Consider the following 21,549-nt stretch of genomic DNA (forward strand, 5'->3'; position numbering starts at 1 on the left):
AGTGGATGACTTTTGGGACCAAGCGCCGCCATCTCGAGGTGGAACTTGGGCAGGAGCACTTTTGCCCTCTGGCAGGGCGATTCCGCTGGGGGAACTTCCCTCTCAGAGGGGGAAACCATCATCATCGTCATCACAAACAACTCTCCCATCTTGGGCATCTTCAACATCTCCTCTCAAACCCCAGTTCATCTCTAGTGTTCAATCTTTGTACCGGAACCTTAGATTGGTGCTTGTGGGTGACTAGTAGTGTTGATTACATCTTGTAGTTGATTACTATATGGTTTATTTTGTGGAAGATTATATGTTCAGATCCATTATGCTATTTAATACCCCTCTGATATTGAGCATGATTATCATTTGTGAGTAGTTACTTTTGTTCTTTAGGTCACGGGAGAAATCCTATTGCAAGTAATCATGTGAACTTGATATGTGTTCGATATTTTGATGATATGTATGTTGTGATTCCCTTAGTGGTGTCATGTGAACGTCAACTACAGGACACTTCACCATATTTGGGCCTAAGGGAATGCGTTGTGGAGTAGTTATTAGATGATGTGTTGCTAGAGTGATAGAAGCTTAAACCCTACTTTATGCACTACTTCGTAAGGGACCGATTTGGACCCAAAAGTTTAATGCTATAGTTAGATTTTATCTTAATACTTCTCTCGTAGTTGCGGATGCTTGCGAGGGGGTTAATAATAAGTAGGAGGGTTGTTCAAGTAAGTACAACACCTAAGCACCGGTCCACCCACATATGAAATTATCAAAGTAGCAAACACAAATCAAACCAACATGCTGAAAGTGACTAGATGAAATTCCCGTGTACCCTCAAGAATGCTTTGGTTATTATAAGAGTCCATTTTGGCCTATCCTTTGCCTCCAAAGGATTGGTCTACCTTGCTGCACTTTATTTACCGTTACCACTATTTGCTCGTTACAAACTATCTTTCTATCAAACTACTCGTTACTTATAATTCCAGTCTTGCAGAGATTGCCTTGCTAAAAACCACTTGTTATTTCCTTATGCTCCTCGTTGGGTTCAACACTCTTACTTATCGAAAGGACTACGATTGATTCCCTATACTTGTGGGTCATCACTCTGCTTCACCTTTGTTGGAGGGATCTTGCCAATAGATAAATCCTGAATTTCTTCCTAGGGGTCTTTGTCTCCTACATAAACTGACAGTTTCTCTACTTACGAGCACTCCCTAAAACTCAACTCTCTCTCACAGATTTTTTTATGATAGAAGAAGGATTTGAGTGGAAAGCAACTTGGGGAATGCTAGAAATCAAGGTTCAAATGGTAGGATTGGAATCTCTTGATCTCAACACATGAGTAGGTGGTTCTCTCTCAAAATGAATGGTGGAAGTGTAGGTACGTTTTGATGGCTCTCCACAATGATGAAGAAGGGGTGGAGGGGTATATATGGCCTCCACACAAAACCCAACCGGTACACACTTTTGACCCATGTCGGTGGCACCGATTAGAAAACACGGTGGCATCGATCTGTGTAAAAATATGAACGTTAGGAATCTCGATGGGACCGGCGGGAACAACTCGGAGGGAATGATGTGAAAGGGCTTAGGGCAAACCTTGTCTCAGTGGCACTGATTGCATCATCTTGGTGCGACCAAAGTGAAGCAATAACGTAGCAGAGAGTTAGTCAAGCCATCTCGATGGGACCGAAACAATTGCAACAAGAAACAAAGATCTAGCAAGGCCATCTCGGTGGGACCGAGATCCATATCGGTGGATCTGAATTGTTAGGGTTTTGGTAGTGGCTAAGTCCAGATGAACTCGGTGGCTCCGGGTAGGAAGTATCGATGAGGTCGAGTTGGAATGTAGGGTTTGGAAATATTTGGATAGAGAAAGTTGCTGAGGATTTTGGAGCAATATCATTAATCACTTCAGCGACCGGGTCGTCAAGCAACACCTCATCCCCTTCTAATAGTATTGGCTTTCCTATAGACTCAATGTGATCTTGGATCACTTACCGAAAATGTAGAGTCTTGAGATTTTGCCAATCATTTCCTTAGAATTTTGAGGGGGGTTCCACATCCTCCTTTCCTTGCCATGCCATTGTTGAACTTATCTGAAATATACTAGATAAAACTATTAGTCCAACAAAAGATATGCTGACATTAAATACCAAAACCACCAAGGGAGCATGATACGTCTCCGCCGTATCTGTATTTTGAAGGAAATATGCCCTAGAGGCAATAATAAAGTGGTTATTTATATTTCCTTATATCATGATAAATGTTTATTATTCATGCTAGAATTGTATTAACCGGAAACTTAGTACATGTGTGAATACATAGACAAAACAGAGTGTCCCTAGTATGCATCTACTAGACTAGCTCGTTAATCAAAGATGGTTAAGTTTCTTGACCATAGACATTTGTTGTCATTTGATGAACGGGATCACATCATTAGAGAATGATGTGATGGACAAGACCCATCCGTTAGCTTAGCATTATGATCGTTTAGTTTATTGCTATTGCTTTCTTCATGACTTATACATGTTCCTCAGACTATGAGACTATGCAACCTATGGCTCATATGGCTCATATGGCCCATATGGCTCATATGCAACCTATGGCCCATATCTTTCCCCGGGCCATACGAGCCATAGGAGGGAGGCTAACCAGCCCACAAGGTGCTGGTGCGCCCCTCACAAGGGATGAGGCCGAATTGGACTAGGGAAGGGGGCGCCACCCCCTTTCCTTCTCCTACTCCCTCTCCTTTCCCCTTACCCCCTCCATGAGAAGGAAAAGAAGGGGGGCCGAATCCTACTAGGACTGGGAGTCCTAGTAGGACTCCCCCCTTATGGCGCGCCCCCTAGGGCCAGTCTCCTCCCTCTCCCTCCTTTATATACGTGGGCAGGGTACCCCTTGGAGACATAATAATTGTTACAAGCTGTGTGCGGCGTCTCTCTCCATAGTTTCCTCCTCCGATCATAGCGTCGTAGTGCTTAGGCGAAGCCCTGCACGGATCACATCACCATCACCGTCACCACGCCGTCGTGTTGACAGAACTCTCCCTCGACCCTCTGCTCGATCAAGAGTTCGAGGGACGTCATCGAGCTGAACGTGTGCAGAACTCGGAGGTGCCGTATGTTCGGTACTTGATCGGTTGGATCGCGAAGACGTTCGACTACATCAACCGCGTTAATCTAACGCTTCCGCTTTTGGTCTACGAGGGTACGTGGACACACTCTTACCCCTCTCATTGCTATGCATCTCCTAGATAGATCTTGTGTGATTGTAGGTAATTTTTTTGAAATACTGCGTTCCCTAACATATTTTTTATTGTTCCATGCCAATATTCTACAACTTTCATATACTTTTGGCAACATTTTATATTATTTGTTGGGACTAACATATTGATCTAGTGCCCAATGCCAGTTCCTATTTGTTGCATGTTTTTTGTTTTGCAGAATATGCATATCAAACGAAGTCCAAACACGATAAAATTTTACAGAGAATTATTTTGGAATATATGTGATTTTTGGGAAGCAGAATCAAAATGAGACGATGCCCAAGGGGCCCACAAGCCCAAGGGGCACGTCCCCTACCCAGGACGCGCCTGGCAAGCTTGTGGCCACCCCGTAGGTCGGTTGGAGGTGTCCTTTGGCTGTAAAGAAGCTTATATCCAGATAAAAACCATGTTGAAATTTCAGCCCAATCGGAGTTACCTATCTCCGGATATTTAAGAAATTGTGAAAGGCCAGAAAATGGGGACACGAAACAGAGAGATAGATCCAATCTCAGAGGGTCTCCCACCCCTTTGCCGCCATGGAGTCCATGGACAAGAGGGGAAACCATCCTCCCATCTAGGGGGAGGTCAAGGAAGAAGAAGAAGAAGGAGGGGTGCTCTCTCCCCCTCTTTCCCGGTGGCGCCAGAGTGCCGCTGGGGCAAGGATCGTGACGGTGATCTACACCAATAACCTCGATACCGTCAACACCAACTCTCTCCCCCTCTATGCAGCATTGTAACACCTCTTCTCCCCACTCTAATCTCTACTCAAATATGGTTCACAATGCTATATATTATTATCCAGTTATACGTAGTTATCCTATGATGTTGAGTAGATTCATTTTGTCCTATGGGTTGATTGATGATCGTGATTATTTTGAGTTGTATGTTTAATTATTGGTGTTTTCCTATGGCGCTCGCCATGTCGCGCAAGCGTGAGGGATCCCCGTTGTAGTATGTTGCAATACGTTCATGATTCTCTTATGGTGGGTGGCTAGAGTGACAGAAGCTTACACCCGAGTAAGGGGGTTGTTACGTATGGGAGTAAAGAGGACTTGATACTTAATGCTATGGTTGGGTTTTACCTTAATGATCTTTAGTAGTTGCGGATGCTTTCTAGAGTTCCAATCATGAGTGCGTATGATCCAAGTAGAGAAAGTATGTTATCTCATGCCTCTCAGTCATATAAAATTGCAATAACGATTACCTGTCCAGTTATCAATTGCCTAGGGACAAATAACTTTCTTGTAACAAAAAGTTCTCTACTAAACAACTTACTTTATTATATTGCAATTTACTCGTAGTTCTATTCTCGCTAAGTACTTATAGTTGTATTCTTGCAAACCTATCCTATCACACCTACAAAATAGTTTCATACTTGTTCTAGGTAAAGCGAACATTAAGTGTGTGTAGAGTTGTATCGCTGGTCAATAGAACTTGAAGGGAATATAAATTCTACCTTTAGCTCCTCATTGGGTTCACCACTCTTACTTATCGAGAAAGCCTACAATTGATCCCCTATACTTGTGGGTTATCAAGACCTTTTCCTGGCGCTGTTGCCGGGGGAGCAATAGGGTGGGGTGAATATTCTCTTGTGTGCTTATTTTATCACTATGTAGTTTTTATTTTCTATTCTAAGTTGTTATCTATCTTTAGTTATGGATATGGAACACGAAATACCAAAAAATAGGTGTACTTGCTACTCATGGAGATGGGGAACCTCCTAAAACCCTCGATGCTCGTTATGTGAAAAATATTAAACACTACTTTGATAATCCTGAGAAAACCCCATTCAACTTGATAATGGGAGACACGTTGGATCAATGTGAATACTTTGGGGATTATCGCTTACTCAAACAGGGAAACTCTTATGGGATCAAATTGAAATGTTGCATTAGTATGCTTGGGGTCTATGCTTGAGATATGATTATACTTGCTGCTCTAGGATGAAGGCCCCACACCTTTCCTTTTCATGTGAATTTAATGATATGAAACCCTGGCTTCTTATGCTAATGGTATATATGATTACTATGATGTGAATTGAATAGAAGAATTTGTTGCTTTTAAGGGTCCTTATGAAATTGGATCTTTGTTTGAAAAAATATGAAGATTGTGATGATGTTCTTTACAAACTTGAAATTTTTGCTATACTAAAATATTCCTATGAGAATTATAAATACAATGCCGATATTGATGAATTTATCTATAAAGTCTCCTCTATCCAGGAAGAGACTAATATTTTGCAGGAATCCATGGAAAAAGATATTGCTGAAATTGTGAGCTCATTAGATGAAAAAGATGACAACGAGAGCGAAGAAGGAAAGGAGGAAGAGCAGGTTAGCTACTCGTTCCCACCTTCTAATGAGAGTAACTCTTTGCCTCATACATTGTTTAATTTCCCTTCGTGCTTACCGAAGGCTGAATGCTATGAAAATTGCTATGATCCTTGTGATTTGTTTGAAATATCCCTTTTTGATGAAATTGATGCTTGCTATGCTTGTGGCCAAGATGCCAATATGAATTATGCTTATGGAGATGAACTTGCTATAGTTCCTTATATTAAGAATGAAATTGTTGCTATTGCACTCACACACAATAATCCTATTATCTTTTTGAATTCTCCCTACTACACTAGGTCGGAGAAGTTTGCGCTTATTAAGGATTATATTGATGGGTTGCGTTTTATTACTACACATGATAATCTTGATAAATATAATATGCATGTGCTTGCTGCTCCTATGCAATTATTATGAGAGAGGAACCACATCTCCACCTCTCTATGTTTCTAATACGATAAAATTGCAAGAAACTGTTTATGCTATGTATCGGCCTTTACTATGTGAGAATGAATTGTTCATTTATGACATGCTGATGCATAGGAAGAGAGTTAGACTTTGTTATTGCATGATATATGTTGCTTTGTGCTCAGTACTAAAATACAAATCATTGTTAATTAAAATTGGCTTTGATATACATTGGGATCTGGGTGGATCAATTACTTGAGCATTTTATGCCTAGCTTAATGGCTTTAAAGAAAGCGCTGCCAGGGATACAACCCGAAAGTCTTAGAGAGTCATTTTATTCTGTTGTGTGCTTTTAAAAAGTTTAAAAACAAAAAATATAGAGGGGAACCTAAAACTTTTCAAAAAGGAAAGTGAAAGTAAGAAAGACGAGCACCGTTGAAGTGGGGGAGCTCCTTGAACTTTGTTAATTCCCATGGAAACTTTGCAAATCTTTAATTACAGAAACTTTTCAATAAAAATAATTATTCCCTTGTACAAATCCATTGTATTATAAAGTAATGTGCCAATATTTACCTTTAGGATGTTTAGATTGCTTGTTTGGTATGTGCAGTGCGAAAACAAAATCTTTTGCTATAGTGTGTGAATTTAGATTTTTTACTGGAACATGCCAGAATTATGAAATTTTCACACAATACATCTATGAAATTTTGTTAATTTTTCCTATCTTTTCAGAAATTTTGAGTTGTAGAAGTATATGTAGCATCTGCATCTTTACAGACTGTCTTCTTTTCACATATTGCTGTTATAGTTGCATTATTTGTCTATGTTTGTAATCTTGTTCAGCCTCGTTGACTTGGGAGCCATAGAGCTGTGATAGCATATAGTGGGTAATGATTTATTATAATTATACAGTAATGTTTCAGCAGTACATGATGGGATTTGATGCTATATGTACTAACCCCGCTAATAAAAAAAGTTTGGTTAAATTTTGTGTGGATGAATTGTTCGAAGAGCGAGGAGGTATCGATATGAGGAGAATAAGGAGAGCCAAGAGTTCAAGCTTCGGTATGCCCAAGGAACCACAAGTAAATATTCAAGGAGACTCAATTGTCTAAGCTTGGGGATGCCCCGGAAGGCATCCCATCCTTCTTCAACAATTATCGGTATGTTTCGATTTTTGTTTTGTTCACATGATATGCGTAAATTCTTGGGGCGTCTTTTGTGTTTTTCTTTTATTTTATGCACCATGATGATATGATATAGTCCTTGGTTGATTTATAGAATGCTCTTTGCACTTCACTTATATCTTTTGAGTATGGCTTTATAGAATGCTTCATGTGCTTCACTTATATCATTTGAAGTTTGGATGCCTGTTTCTCTAAACATAGAAAACCGTTACTTGTAGAATGCTCTTTTGCTTAACTTATATTTATTAGAGCATGATATTTTGTAGAAAGAATTAAACTCTCATGCTTCACTTATATCTATTTAGAGAGTTAACAGGAATTGCTCATTCACATGGTTAGTCATAAAATCCTACATAAAACTTGTAGATCACAAAGTATGATATGTTTGATTCCTTGCAATAGTTTTACGATATTGAGGTCGTAATATGGGGGCATGCTAGTAAAAGAATTAAAGTTTAGTATTAATAATGGTGTTATGGGAAGTAAGTCTTTACGCAAGCAAACCCTCATGCATGTAAAGTGGTGGCCGCTAACATTAGTGGTGAGGTCGGAGCATAATTTATCCTTGATTGAAATCCTTCTGTGCTATTTGAATTGGGGGTGCACGATGGTTAACTCGTACCAACCTCCCCCCTAGGGTCATGCGAGTAGTACTTTTCTTCGAGGGCTAATAAAACTTCCACAAAAAGTATATGGGTTCTTTATGACTAATGTTGAGTCCATGGATTATACTCATTCTCACCCTTCCACCATTGCTAGCCTCTCTAGTACCGCACAAATTTCACTGGTGCATAAACCCTCCTTATATCTTCCTCAAAATGGCCACCATTTTTGCATATCATCGCATTTCCATAGCCATTCTGAGATATATTGCCATGCAACTTCCATCATCATCATATACATGACTCGAGCGTTCATTGTCATATTGCTTTGCATGATCATAAGATAGCTAGCATGATATTTTCATGGCTTGTCCTTTTTTTGATATCTTTGCTATGATAGATCATTGGACATCCTGGTACACTGCCAGAGGCATTCATATAGATTCATCATGTATTAGTTGTATCGAGTTGTAAGTAAATAAAAGGGTGATGATCATCATTATTAGAGCATTGCCCCAGTGAGGAAAGGATGATGGAGACTGTCGTTCCCCCACAAGTCGGGATGAGACTCCAGACGAAAAATAAAATAATAATAATAAAAAAGAGGCCAAAAAGAGCCCAACAAAAAATAAAAAAGAGAAATTAGAGAAAAAGATAGAAGTGGCAATGTTACTATCCTTTTACCACATTTATGCTTCAGAGTAGCACCATGTTATTCACATAGAGAGTCTCTTGAGTTATCACTTTCATATACTAGTGGGAATTTCTCATTATAGAACTTGGCTTGTATATTCCAATGACGGGCTTCCTCAAATGCCCGAGGTCTTCATGAGCAAGCAAGTTGGATGCATACCCACTTAGTTTCATTTGTGAGATTTCATACACTTATAGCTCTAGTGCATCCTTTGCATGGCAATCCCTACTCCTCACATTGATATCGGTTGATGGGCATCTCCATAGCCCATTGATCCGCCTAGTTGATGCAAGACTTTCTTCCTTCTCCTATTGATCCCTACCACCGCATTCTATTCCACCCATAGTGCTATATCCATGGTTGACGCTCAAATCACTACAAAAAAATACACTTCTGTGATGATACGTGTTTGTCACAGTAGGCCACGTTTCCTGTCATGCATGTAGATCCATGACAAATTTATGACAGAATCAAGATAGTCATACCCGTGCTGTCGTAGAAGTGTTCCATGACATTACGAAAATTATCATCATGGAAGTGTCCACTTCCATGATGATAAATCGTGCGTCATAGAAGTGCTTTCGTCAAGGGTGACCGACACGTGGCATCCACCGTAACGGAACGCCGTTAAGCTATCGGGTCCGGTTTTGGATCCGATAACCCGTTAAAAGCCCCGGCCAATGGGGATTTTCCACGTGTAAAATCATCATTGGCTGGAGGAAAGACGTGTCGGCTCACCGTTGGGACAGATGTCATCCACTCATTGGACCCAAAGCGCCTATGATACGTCAACACGTGGCACAGCCCAACAGAGGCCCATTCCTGTGAAAAGGCCAGACCGTTTGACTTGGTCAAAAGGTGGCGGGCTGGCCCACAACAAGCCTGTTAACGGCCTGTTCGCATATAGCCCATTTACAGCCCGCTAACCTAGGCCCATTTACGACCTATCCGAATTAGGCCCAGTAGCGTCATCTAGGCCATCCAATATAATTCCAGCCCGTTTTAACTTCCGGCCCATGTATGGCCCATGACGTCTTTCGACCCATATGAGGCCCTTAGTAACCCTCGACCCATTAACGGCCCATGGTAAAACTAGCCCGTAATGAACAGTGTATCACTTTATACCCATTAATGACCCATTATTCCGTTGGGCCGTTTCCAGCCCATGTTATCTTTTGGCCTTCTCAGGGCCCATTTATTCTTGGGCTCATTTCCAGCATTCGTTTACTTTCGGCCTGTTACTGTCATTTTCTGCTTGTAGGCCAAATTCAGCCCGTGGTTACAGTCGGCCCGTTTGTGGCCCATTGATATGTTGGGTCGTTTTCATAGCATCATCAAATACGGTCGATTAACGACAGCCTATTATGGTCGGCCCATGAACGGATGATTTCAACTCTAGGCCATTGACGGCCATAATGTGGTATGTTATTGGCCCATGTTTGGCCAACCGATCATACGGCCCGTAGAAGGCCCATTGATGATACAGCCCATAGAAGGCCCATTGTGTCTACGTCCCGTATAAGGCCCATTGTTTCTACGGCCCTTAGAAGGCCCATTGTTTCTACGACCCGTAGGAGGCCCATGTTCACTACAGTAAATATGTAGCCCATGGTTAATGAGGCCTAGTTTTAAAAATAGGTTATTGCGGCCACTAGCAAACCACGGAAAAAGAACTACACTGACTACAAGAAAACAAATAAACAAGACAATAAGGAAATAAATTAGCAAGCAACTTACGCTAGGCTATCACGGCTATTACACATATTACATCAACTGGGCATCAAAGTTCGCCACCAGTGTAAATATAGGGAACAAAGCAGCATATAAACGCAGCAGAAAAACAAGTCCAGAACTGAAGCCACTTCAGAAGAGCTCAAGAAACAATATCCTGGGTACCCATAATGCTGGCAAGATGCTTAGCAAGCTTATTAACTTTCTCTTGTTTGGCGCTTAAATCCTCCAGCACCAGTTGTTGCACCAGAAAGTATGCATCTGAATTCTGCAGGGACTTCCTCAGTCCTTCGGCTTCCTGTCGCATAACATCTGATTGATGTATTTCAACTTGAAGTTGAGACTCAAGAAGCTGAACTGATTCAGCAGCGAGTTCGAAGAGCTGGTACCAGCAGTAGTAGCTAGTAACTCGAACACTACATCAAGACAGGACTTTGGGGTTGTCTCAGTGTCTTCAATATAGTTTTTATCAGCTTTCTTGGAGACCAACAGGGATGTCTCACTATCTTGAACCTTATCTACATTACTTCCTTTACAATTGCATAACGGGGTACTCTTCTCCAATATTGTATCCGCGTTCTAAAAGAGAAACAAACAAACACATCACAGGTTTACAATGTAGTATATGAAACTCATTTTGGTAAACTAGTTTAGTAGTAAGGTGGACAGGATAACAGCATGAAACAAACATATATCTATGTAGTATGGTCACTGTATGGTCTATATCATTCTAGTTTATGTTGCCAAATCAAGATAGATACAGTTCAAATCATATCTGTTTAAGACAAAGTAGCATAGACAGAATATAAGTGTGGGAAACTACACAACAATAACAACACTTGTAATCTGCATGGCATGAGAACATAAATGTTTATTCAATTGAAACTGAAATCAACATAGAGCAAGTTACAACAGCAAACACGTTAAAGAAACATGTTTAAAACATACCTATTGCGCCACTGGAGTTTCAATTGCATCCTTCAAATTTGAAATTAGTTGGTATGAGTAAATACATTGATGCAAGAGCAAAGTAGTATGAACCATAGCTACAAAACCTGACCTGAGAACAATTCTTCTTCTGCTTTAAGTGTTGACTTGGGGTTCGGAGTGGTGGTCCTCGTGCTTTGGGCACTGTGGTTGCCTTACTAACTGCTCGTGTTTGGGTGCTCTATAGTGGAGACGGTGTTGTGTCAACGGGAACTGGGTTACTATCTGCTGGGGTTGGGGTTAGAAGGGGTGTAGCTGGTTCTCTGTCCAACTGGGTAGGGGTACAATCTGCGTCAGTCTGGGTTATGTGTGGTGGGGCTGGTTCTTGGGCAAGTACAACCGTGGTTCTATCTCCATTGACAGGTAGCACGATCTTTTCTAAAGACCGTGTTTTAACTCCCACAGATACTGCCATCACCCCCTACAATTGAAATGGCTGATAAACAAGAAAAGTAATTGAATGTACATACATTGTAAGATAGACATGTGCAATGGATAGTAGGGAAGAAAACATGGCATGAAATAATTCACATTTATGTGGTCTAACCAAACAGAATAGCAGGACATAATTTCACATATGTGATGGCTAATTAAACAGGATAGCATGACACAATTTCACATGTATGATGGCTAACTAAACATGATAAAATGACATACTTCAAAATATGATGACAATGTAAACAGGATGACAAGATATAACTATACGACGTGTCTATTAAAGTGGTTGGCATGCCATAAATCACAAACATGATGTAACACCCACAATGCGGCTATATCTCCCACGTGTCAGGGCACGACTTAGAGGCATAGCCACATGGTAGGTTTGTCGCAAGAGGGGTAATCTTCACACAATCCCATGTATTGAATAAGAAAGGGATAAAGAGTTGGCTTACAATCGCCACTTCACACAAATACAAGTTAAACATACATCATTCATAATACAATCAAGGTCCGACTACGGAACCAAAGAAAAGAAGAAAACCCCAAATGCTAGATCCCAAATCGTCCCAACTAGGCTCCACTACTAATCAAAACGAAACAAAACAACGATCAAGATTTTCATCGAGCTCCCACTTGAGCTGGGTTGCGTCACCTGCACTGGTATCATTGGCACCTACAACTGTTTGGAAGTATATGTGAGCCACGAGGACTCATCAATCTCACACCCGCGAGATCAAGACTATTTAAGCTTATGGGTAGGAAAAGGTAGTGAGGTGGAGCTGCAGCAAGAACTAAGCATATATGGTGGCTAATTTACGCAAATAAGAGTGAAAAGAGAAGCAATGCAATGGTCGTGAACTAGAAGTGATCAAGAAGTGATCCTGAAACTACTTATGTTCAAGCATAACACTAGAACCATGTTCACTTCCTAGACTATGCCGAGAAGAGACCATCATGGCTACGCACGCGGTTGATGCATTTTAGTTAAGTTAAGTGTCAAGTTCTCTACAACCGGATATTAACAAATTCCCATCTGCCCATAACTGCGGGCATGGCTTTCGAAAGTTCAAAACCCTGCAGGGGTGTCCCAACTTAGCCCATCACAAGCTCTCACGGTCAACGAAGGATATTCCTTCTCCCAGGAAGACCCAATCAGACTCGGAATCCCAGTTACAAGACATTTTGACAATGGTAAAACAAGACCAGCAAAGCCGCCCGATGTGCCGACATACCGATAGGAGCTGCACATATCTCGTTCTCAGGGCAACATCGGATGAGCAATCCGTACAACTAAAACTAGCCCTTAAGTTTCCCAGAGGTGGCGCTGCAAGGGGCTCTAGTTCGGACCAACACTTAGACAAGCACTAGCCCGAGGGGGTTAAAATAAAGATGACCCCTGAGTCTGCAAAACCCAAGGGAAGGTGATAGGTTGTTAGGCAAATGTAAAACCAAGGTTGGGCCTTGCTGGAGGAGTTTTATTCAAAGCAAACTGTCAAGGGGTTCCCATAACACCCAACCGCGTAACGAACACAAAATCAAGGAACATAACACCGGTATGACGGAAACTAGGGCGTCAAGAGTGGAACAAAACACCAGGCATAAGGCCGAGCCTTCCACCCTTTACCAAGTATATAGATGCATTAAAGTAAACAAGATATAATAATGATATCCCAACAATAACCATGTTCCAACAAGGAACAAACTCCATCTTCACCTGCAACTAGCAACGCTACAAGAGGGGCTGAGCAAAACGGTAACATAGCCAAACAACGGTTCGCTAGGAAAGGTGGGTTAGAGGCTTGACATGGCAATATGGGAGGCATGATATAGCAAGTGGTAGGTATCGCGGCATGGCAAAAGAGCGAACAACTAAGCAAGTAAAGATAGAAGTGATTTCGAGGGTATGGTCATCTTGCCTGAGATCCCGCAAGGAAGAAGAACGAGTCCATGACGAAGAAAAACGAACGAAGTCGAACGAATCCTCACCAATGCGACGTTATCGGAACTAACCCGAAGAAGCAACACCGGAAAGAAGAAAACAACATAGTAAACAACCACCACATAAACATGGCATGATGCACAACCAAGTATGATGCATGTTCGGTTTAATGAAGCATGGCATGGCAAAGTGCACAAGCAATCCTACAAATTAAGTGGAGCTCAATATGCAACAAGTTGCATATTGACGAAACACCACATTTAATTATTTACTTCTCTCCCATTTAAACTACTCAACAAAATTAAATGTTGTTTAAACATGGCAAGAGGTGGAGCATAAGTAAAACTAAACATTTAGGCAAGTTTAAATGAGGCCGGAAATAACAAACAACAATTCCGGTAAATCCCCATATTCATTTAGCAATTTAATGCAAACAACAATTTTAAACATTTTAAATGTTATTATCATGATGCGGATGGCATATGCAAGTTTATGCAAGTTTTATGAAAATGTTGATAAGAGCATTATATGAAGCATTAGTCATCGTGGCGGAAACGAAAGGGGTGCCACGGCAACGATAACGAAACGGTGCCATGGCAACGTTCCAGTTCTAACAACTCATTGAGTTGTCGGTGGAAAAGAAAGTGACGGGAGCATGTCATGCAAGGATGGTGGGGTGCTCCCGATTACCGGGTTCCCACATGTCCGTGGCAAGGCGAAAGAGGGGAAACATGCATCGACATTCAGACTCGAGGCAAAACAAGGGTTCATCTCATACAACATGCGTTCACAGGCGTTGTCTTGGTGGTTATACCTTCCAAGGGAGCATTCTCGAGCGGTTCGAGTTCGTAGGAAGTAGTTGTTCTCGTGACGGTACTGGAAGTAGGGATACATGACGACGGTAGAGGTACTCACGGTGGTAGTGGTATACGTTCGTTTCTGGAGAGGTACTTGACTAATTCAACATTTTCGGGGCGACGGTAGTTGTACACGGGTCGCACAGGAACTTGACGAAACCCAAGTCGACGGTTGTGGTACTTGGCAAAACGCATGTCAACGGTTGTTGTTCTCGTATCGTCGTGGAGGTAGTCGTTCACTCGACGGTCTTATCGGAACCTCGTCAGCGGTAGAGATCCACCTTGGCGTTCGGAAGGGGTACTTGGCGTTGTGGTACTTGGGGATTTCGATGGCGGAGGAAAATGAACTTGGCGGTCCCCGTTAACCTGGTACTTGGCGAATCCCTGTTCGGTGGTCTTCCTTGGCAGTTCAGGGCACGGTGCATGTACTTGGAATGATGCAGGGGTGATGGCCGCAGGACACTAGGACCCGAAGTAGAGGAGCAGGGGATCGAGGTTGTGGCCATCTCCTGCAGGTGTTGCGCTGGGCGGCGGCGGTAAGGCGGCAGCGGCAGAGCTGCCATGGATGGCAATAGCGCCATGGAAGAAGCAGGGGCGTGAGGGCGGCGGAAGCAGCAATGTGGACTTGGGCACTAGAGGAAGTAGCAAGGTTGCGCCATGGAGATCCTGGACGACGGGACCAGATCGGCCGGCAGGGCGCCAAGGGATGTCGAGGTGGCGGAGGTCGCGGTTCGGGCGTCGGGCTTGAGGTGCAGGAGGACTCCGGGCGGCGGCGAGGAGGGAGCAGAGATGCAACGAGGTGCAGCGGCGGGAGCTTCGAGCTCGGCCGGCTGCGGCCATGGAGGACGGCGGCGCGGAGGCGGGGCCCTTGAGGGCGCGACGCTCGGGATCCGGTGTCCGGCAGGGTCGCGGTAGCGGCCTCCGGCGAGGGAGCCGAACGGATGCGGGGCGATGAGGGCACTGGAGGGACGGGAGGGCGAGCTCACGGCCACTCCTCTCCTTTCCTACGGGTGGTGACACAAGCGAGAGAAGCGAGAGGAGGGAGGAGAGGATCGAGCGAGGCGCTACGAGGGAGGCAGCGCTGGAGGAGGGATCGAGGGAGAGAACGAGGGTTCGATCGGGCCTAGGGTTAGAATAGGAGGGGGTTGGCTGGGCCTTCGAGGCCAGCCCAGTAGAGAGGGGGCTGCGCCTAGGCGCATGCGGGCCTGCCTGAGTGCGGTTGGCCTAGGTGGGCCGACATGGGCGGTTGGGAGGCCCAGGAGGCCAGGTAGGCTGATCTCCTCTCTGTTATTTCTAAAACAGGACAAAATAACAAAGAAGAGATGAAAAAGGAAGGAGGTGTTAGGGTAAGAAGTTGGACATGCGGATAATTTTCCCGGACTCACAAAAATGTGCTTGTTCCGAGAAAATAGAAAAAGGCCAGATCGAACGATAAGAATTCAAACTCATATGAATTTTATTCAAATGGGTTTGAACTAGGACGAGGTTTCAGGCGTGTCAAAAAATGTTGAGGTTTTTGGTGGAACTCCGGAAAGTGAAGAAAGTATATAGGGCAAAGTTTGGAGATGAGGAATTTAGTAAGAAAAGCATGGAATATTTTGCAAGTGTGTTGTGGTAAATTCCAAAGGATGGAATATTTATTATAGCCCCCTAATATTGGGAGGATATGTTATAAAGAGAATCACCATGTGAATATCCCTCGATTTAAATGAATCAAAGATCCATACGATTTGATTGTTGAGAAAAAGATGGCATGATGACATGATGCAATGCAAAAGATGCAAAGAAGAAAGCAACGAACCAAACAAATCACATGACGAAACCCGTAAATCATGGAAGGCACCTGAAGCTCCGGTCTTGGGGCGTCACAACACTCCACCACTACAAGAGGATCTCGTCCCGAGATCTAGGATGGCACTGGAGGGAAATGGAAGAGGAAGAGAAGAGGTAAAACTAAGTTGCTTCTTTGACAAACGAGTGAAACCAAAGGACCTTGAGAGGTTGAACAAATTGAAAGAAAGGAAACAGCGAAGATGAACAAAGTCGAAAACACTCCGTTAGAAAAGAGGAACAAGGAACCTTAATAGAACCTTGTGGGTAGAAAGACATAAGGAAAGGGTTATAATGGACAAGAAGTATATGCAAGCACTCTGGTTGAAACGAGATGAACAAGGAACGATAAAGATCAATTACGATAACACTCTGGTTGGAAAAGGAAGGCATAGAATATGATCTTGACAAGATGAGAGGATACTTGATGAAATCAACAACACACTGCCTCCGAAACAAATGTAAGAATGGAATCAAAAGAACGAAGGAGAAAACAACATCTTCTACCTCAAATGAGCTTGAAAAGCATCTTTATGAGAAGGGTCGAATGGAGTTGTTGAAAAAACCAACAAAAAAGGAGTAAGCTTGTTGTGGGCTTATGGAAAACATCTCAAAATTTGAGATGAAATTCTGCCACTAGCGGAAACAATAGATTGGACTAATATGAACAAGGAGACGAGAAGGTTATCTCACCAGGATAGGAAGGAGAAGATTGGATCATTGATAAGCATCACAATAGCAATATTCCCAATGGAAGGCTTTCGGTGAAATCTAAACCAAGATAATCCAATGAAGAGATTGATGGATTGAGAAGAGCTCATGCTCAAAGAAATTGATGGGTTTAACTATCTCATTCTTGACAACTTGCGAATCATGAAACACGAAAGAAAATGTCAAGAATGACATAACACCACCTAAAAAGATAAGATAGAAGGAATTTCACTTCAGAATGCAATATGAAGAATACTTGAGCTCCTATGAAAAGAATCTCGATGAACACTTCGACAAGGAATTAAATCCTTGATGAACCACCATGTAGAACCTCCATGAAGAACTCCGGTAAAAAAAGAATGATCTAACGAAATGAAGGATGAAAATAATAAGGTTTAAGCCTTGCAATGATTAGATGGATCTTCGTGATGATGAGAGCTTGGAACTCCGGGAAAAGAAAAGATGAACCACATGAAAACGAGAATTTTTTATGAACCTCCGGAATAAGGAATTGAATTTACTCGATGAAACAAGAATAAGAATTATATTATGCTTATCCTTCACCAATTTAAATTGATGACCCATAATGGATTTGGCATACTACTCATTCTCGTTGAAAAAGGATTAAGAGAGATATAGCGCAAACTTGGGAAGGTCTTCAATGAACCACCGATAGGATTTGGAAGGAACGAATGCATTGATATGATAACCTAGGAATAGAACTCTTGAATGAACCACCATACGAATTGAAAACAATTGAAGAAAAAAAGCAAATCACCGGGAGGAATTAGAAAACGACGTTGATACTTGAGGGAATTCATATATAAGTGAAAGAAGAGACCATGAACTGATTAGAGCATGTTTGAGCGATGCACCGGTAAGATTTGGAGAACGAGACCTGAAAGCTGAGAATGAGTAATATTTGAAAAGATGGCTTTCAGAGGAAAGAAATGGAAACAACTGATGAAATGCTCAGGATGGGTGAAAAGAATTCTCACAATTGAAAACAATTACGAGAGGATATCATGAAGCTAGAACCACGAATCTTCGAGAGAACGGATAAGATTGAAAAGAAACTCTTCTTCGGTCTTCAAATACAGAGAATGACGATGAAAAAGACCACCATGAATTGTTGAGATACTCCGGGATGAAAATTAGAAAGGTTGAACCAACGATGAAAAGAATTTGAAAGATCTTGGAGAAAGACATAAGACTTATGATAATTCATTCTTACTTCAAACTTGGAAAAGAATTTGAGAATAACTCTGGGAAAAATTAGTAGAGTTAGGTAAGATCCTGGGAAAAGTCATGTGGGTTAGGACCTCAAAAGAAACACCGTTGAACGATTTAAAAGAGAGAATGCGCTGGTTGAATTAAATGGCTTGAGTGAGATAACAATCTCGAAAGAGCTTGAACGAACACAAAGTGGAAACACGAATCTTCGAGATATCTTCAGCACTCCGGAAAAATTGAATAGCGAGAAATGGATGATTAAGAGGTGCACCGACATGAGAAAACATTTGAAACGAGGAAAAGGATAAGATCGGCAAAGCTTGGCTTGAATCCACCAGAGGAGAAAAAGGAACGAAGAATGATGAACTTGAAGCTCCGTTAGTATCTTCGGGTGAATCACCAGATAAGAACACTGAAAGAAAAGAAAGAAGAGACTTCACATCTATAAGATGGATACTTGATTGATAAATCTAAGTCCTTGAAGAAAAAAAGGGTGGGAGGGCAGGAAAACAAATGCAAGTTGGGACGGATGAAACAAACACCATTGAAAAGAACTGAGAATTTGATCTCGCGAATGTTGAAATGATCGGATCCACTTGAAGATAAGCACGTCGGTTGAAAAAGAATTGGCGTTACCATCTCGATGATCGAAAAGGGTTAGTACTCCCATAGAAATATGAGGACACCGCTTAGGAAAAGGTATGGAATCAACACTTGACATTGAAGCAACTCGAATACCAGAGCTCAAAACAAAACAAAGGATTGGCTTGCAAAATAAGCCGGAACAAACATATGGTAGATCCCATATCGTATCATGTGTCTGTTGGAAAGATATTCTAGGATCTACTTGAATTTCCAGTTATAAACTCCGGAAACTTTCTGATTATGCAATCAGGTGTTGGGGATACAGGGGAAGCATAATATCTCACCCAAAACAAACTAATCCTACATCCAACTGTATCCATCCTTCAACACATAACCAAGAAACCTTCGGAAATCATTTACCTCAACCTTCGAAAAGCATCCGTTATACGAGTTACGGCAATACTCTCGAACTCCCGCCCCAGTACTGGGTGCCGTCGAGGTTATCTCACCAAGAACTGCATAAAAGAGATTTTCGATGTCGCTGAACTCAGGTATTCCAGAACTGCAACGATAAAATTGTGACAACAACACCTCGGAGCTCAACTCCCCGGGACACTGCCACAACCCCTAAATGTCAGGAGGCACCAAGAACAATGTTCTCGTCACAAAACCATTGGAACGATTCCAAGATACCTGCGTGATCCGAAAAAAAATTCATGAAATTTGAGGAGAGAAGAGTCAAAACTCTACGTCAGGAGGCCTCACCAGAGCGACGAAGGGACTGAGGAGTAAAAAGAATCCTACTCTCCGATATATATATAATCCTAAGACTCAAAACATTTTGTTCTAGACTCAACAACGTCAACGATTCGATCAAGCAGGGGCTCCTAAGTTGGGGATGGCTCTGATTACCAACTTTCAACACCCACAATGCGGCTATATCTCCCACGTGTCGGGGCACGACTTAGAGGCATAGCCGCATGGTAGGTTTGTTGCAAGAGGGGTAATCTTCACACAATCCCATGTACTGAATAAGAAAGGGATAAAGAGTTGGCTTACAATCGCCACTTCACACAAATACAAGTTAAACATATATCATTCAGAATACCATCAAGGTCCGACTACGGAACCAAAGAAAAGAAGAAAACCCCAAATGCTAGATCCCCGATCGTCCCAACTGGGCTCCACTACAGATCAAAAGGAAACGGAACAAAACAACGATCAAGATCTTCATCGAGCTCTCACTTGAGCTGGGTTGCGTCACCTGTACTGGAATCATCGGCACCTGCAACTGTTTCGAAGTATCTATGAGCCACGAGGACTCAGCAATCTCACACCCGCGAGATCAAGACTATTTAAGCTTATGGGTAGGAAAAGGTAGTGAGGTGGAGCCGCAGCAAGCACTAAGCATATATGGTGGCTAACTTACGCAAATAAGAGCGAGAAGAGAAGCAATGCAATGGTCGTGAACTAGAAGTGATCAAGAAGTGATCCTTATACTACTTACGTTCAAGCATAACACAAGAACCGTGTTCACTTCCCGGACTCCGCCGAGAAGAGACCATCATGGCTACGCATGCGGTTGATGCATTTTAATTAAGTTAAGTGTCAAGTTCTCTACAACCGGATATTAACAAATTGCCATCTGCCCATAACTGCGGGCACGGCTTTCGAAAGTTCAAACCTTGCAGGGGTGTCCCAACTTAGCCCATCACAAGCTCTCACGGTCAACGAAGGATATTCCTTCTCCCAGGAAGACCCGATCAGACTTGGAATCCCGGTTACAAGACATTTCGACAATGGTAAAACAAGACCAGCAAAGGCGCCCGATGTGCCGACATCCTGATAGGAGCTACACATATCTCGTTCTCAGGGCAACAACAGGTGAGCAATCCGTACAACTAAAACCAGCCCTCAAGTTTCCCCGAGGTGGCGCTGCAAGGGGCTCTAGTTCGGACCAACACTTAGACAAGGACTGGCCCCGGGGGGGGGGGGGGGGAGTGTTAAAATAAATATGACCCTTGAGTCTGCAAAACCCAACGGAAGGTGATAGGTTGTTAGGAAAATGTAAAACCAAGGTTGGGCCTTGCTGGAGGAGTTTTATTCAAAGAGAACTGTCAAGGGGTTCCCATAACACCCAACCGCGTAAGGAACGCAAAATCAAGGAACATAACACCGGTATGACGGAAACTAGGGCGTCAAGAGTGGAACAAAACACCAGGCATAAGGCCGAGCCTTCCACCCTTTACCAAGTATATAGATGCATTAAAGTAAACAAGATATAATAATGATATCCCAACAATAACCATGTTCCAACAGGGAACAAACTCCATCTTCACCTGCAACTAGCAACGCTATAAGAGGGGTTGAGCAAAGCGGTAACATTGCCAAACAACGGTTTGCTAGGAAAGGTGGGTTAGAGGCTTGACATGGCAATATGGGAGGCATGATATAGCTAGTGGTAGGTATCACGGCATGGCAAAAGAGCGAACAACTAAGCAAGCAAAGATATAAGTGATTTCGAGGGTATGGTCATCTTGCCTAAGATCCCACAAGGAAGAAGAACGAGTCCATGAAGAAGACAAACGGACGAAGTCGAACGAATCCTCACCAACGCGACATTATCGGAACTAACCCGAAGAAGCAACACCGGAAAGAAGCAAACAACATAGTAAATAGCCACCACATAAACATGGCATGATGCACAACCGAGTATGATGCATGTCCGGTTTAAGGAAGCATGGCATGG

Source organism: Triticum urartu, chromosome 7A (assembly GCF_056163025.1).
Source record: "Triticum urartu cultivar PI428250 chromosome 7A, HENAU_Tu73, whole genome shotgun sequence".
NCBI lineage: Eukaryota > Viridiplantae > Streptophyta > Magnoliopsida > Poales > Poaceae > Triticum > Triticum urartu.